Source organism: Morone saxatilis, unplaced genomic scaffold (genome assembly GCF_004916995.1).
Source record: "Morone saxatilis isolate NCDOM2014 unplaced genomic scaffold, NCSU_SB_2.0 Contig21, whole genome shotgun sequence".
Classification (NCBI taxonomy): Eukaryota; Metazoa; Chordata; class Actinopteri; family Moronidae; genus Morone; species Morone saxatilis.
Window position 1 is genome coordinate 22,249,991 of NW_023339774.1, and position 2,763 is coordinate 22,252,753.

Genomic DNA, 2,763 nt, shown 5'->3' on the forward strand with positions numbered 1-2,763 from the left:
AAGATATGAAACAGTTTTAAATTCAACTCAATAAATTGGAGACAGAAATGTTTTCAGTCCTGAGCACTGAGATATGTTTTCAGAGTTTGTTTCAGATATGTGGAGAATAAAATCTTACTACTACTTCTCTAGGTCCTCATCTAGATTGTCAGAAATAAACCCTTTCATTGATTCATAAACCAACATTCTTATCTTAAAACCAATGCTTTGACACATAAAAAAATAGTGTAAAGGCATGAGAGCTGGATGGATGGGGTCTCTCCTAGTCTAGCTCTCTGATGTGACACCTGTGAAGACAGCATTAAGATTAACATTTTTCTAAATCCTGCTAAGACCTGATTCCTTAATGCTTGATATATTTTTAAAGTGATAGTCAGTATATAATATTCATTGGTACATTGTTTTATCTACAGTTGGAGCGGGTCCTCTTCTGGCAGCGTCTGCCATGTTGAATCCTGAACCATCCCTCAGTTATGCTGCTCTAGGCCTAGATTGCTGGGGGACTTCCCATGATGCACCAAGCTCCTCTCTTCCTCTCTCTCTCTTTCTGCACACATTCATGTCACTTCTTCTTGTTTGCGTGCTGTTCTGTGTTTCAACTGATGACTAGCTATTATTCTACTTATGAAGACTGTTCAGCTGGTAATTTCACATTGTTCAGAGTCTCAACATGAAGTTTCGCTCTGAGAGGTTACTGACAATGTTTGGCAAAAGATATCCATCACTGCCAGCCAGTTCAATGAGAACAGCTGTACATTCAATAACATTGATTTAACATAATGAGCTGTTTACAGAATATTATATATTTGTATATGTTAGATGTGTAAGACTGACGCCCTCTGGAGGCAGAGGTGGTTTTAAATGAACAACACAAACATTTTTTCTTCCTCCTTCGCTCGCATACCAACAACAAACATTTATACCACAAACAAAACAGCTGATGTGTCTCATCTAGTTACAGATCAGAGCCCATATTTAATTTTGTCAACTACTAAAAGTAACACTGTGTTGTGGTGACCCACAATGAACACTGAAAGAGACGTTCACCAAGAGACTGTACCTTTAAGAAACAGGTTTACGGCGTACGAGTTCCGGGTTTATGTTGTGTGGCAGTTTTCACCTCACTCGCTGAACAGTGTGATATACATATTGAAGTGGAGAGTAAAGCTGACTCGACGCATCTCTGTCTCTTGTCTCCTCACTTATTGCACTCCACAGTCTCACTTTTACTCCCAAACTTAAAGATCCAACCCAGATGTGTATTAAGACATATATACAGATAGTATGCTCAGAACATTAATGTGTGTCTCGTGTTTTTTCCACATTAAAATCCTTAAAAAGTCATGTACTCCTTCTATCTCATTAAAAATTCCCCAAAATATGAATATGCTAATTTTGTTCAGTTTTCCTGCTGGACACAACATCTCCCCTCCTTCACTGTAAAGTCCATTCTCAGTGTATGTGCACTGGTGGTATAGAAACTTTACATTTCTACATCACACTGTACAAGTTGCCTACTGGACCGGGGGGAATAAGCTAAAAGGTCTCTGAAGTTTATTAAAAGTAGATCCCAGATTAATGCATTTCACAAACAGCAGGGATAATGTTACACTAAATATTATTACCATGATGAATAAAACAACAACATGTTCATTTGATTTGAACATTTGATTTTCTTTTCCGTTTTTGGGCTGCAAAGAATAAACCTACCATGTCACTTTCCATGTTTTATTCATTGTCTGAACTGTCTGTTAATGTGGTCAGATTTTTCTTTTATCATATGATGTCATTCATGTTTGCCCCTTTTCTACATATAAGCCCCTTTTCTACATTTAAATATACATATCAGATGGTTGTTATTCTGTTTTCCATTCACCTTGAAGGTCCAAATAAAGCTCTGAGCCCATAAAAGAGGTCAAACTAAACAGAACTTCACTCAGACTACGTTAACATGAACAGATTAAACTGACCTTACAAACTGAGACATGGGGGGAACTTATATAGTGTCTGATCAGGCCATTCTGACAGACGGGGAGACTGAGACATAACATTTAAACAAACTACAATAGCTATGAAACATGCCAAGATTGTGCTACCTAATATTAACTGGAGCAAAAAAATATATATATATATCAGTAGATTCGCATCAGTCCACACAACAGAATCCTTCAGTAAATTAGTGTTTGGCTCCCTCTAGTGGCTATTACAGAAACCATCAACAAAAATTAATCACATATTCTTCCTGATACTTTACATCATTTCTAATGGTGCTGTGTGTTTTTCCATTGAGTCAGACTGACAGTGTTTCAGGAACAGAGACACTTATTGACTTGATTATTAAGTTCAACAGACTCTAAAAGCTGCTGATGATCCAGTAAAGACACTCTGAGCAAACTGGTTTCATGAAGCAGAGATTTTATTCATCATTCACAGAAACCATTAGTATAATCAGAATGGGATTTCATGTGGAATAACAGAATATATTGCAATCACTAAAAATATGTCTTGTTAAAACAGACTGTACAGCAGTCTTCCTCCTTCGCTCACGTACCAACACAACAAAAATTTATAGCACAAAAAACATCTTATGTGTATCACAATTCACTAAAAATATGGCTTGTTAAAAACTAAAATACAACATAAACAGATCAAAATGTAATTGGAAATATTTGAACTAGTCACTGAAGCATGAAGTCACATGAAGAAACCAGAGTCCCGATCAAAGATTATCAAAAGATTATCTTTATTTATCTATATTTATCC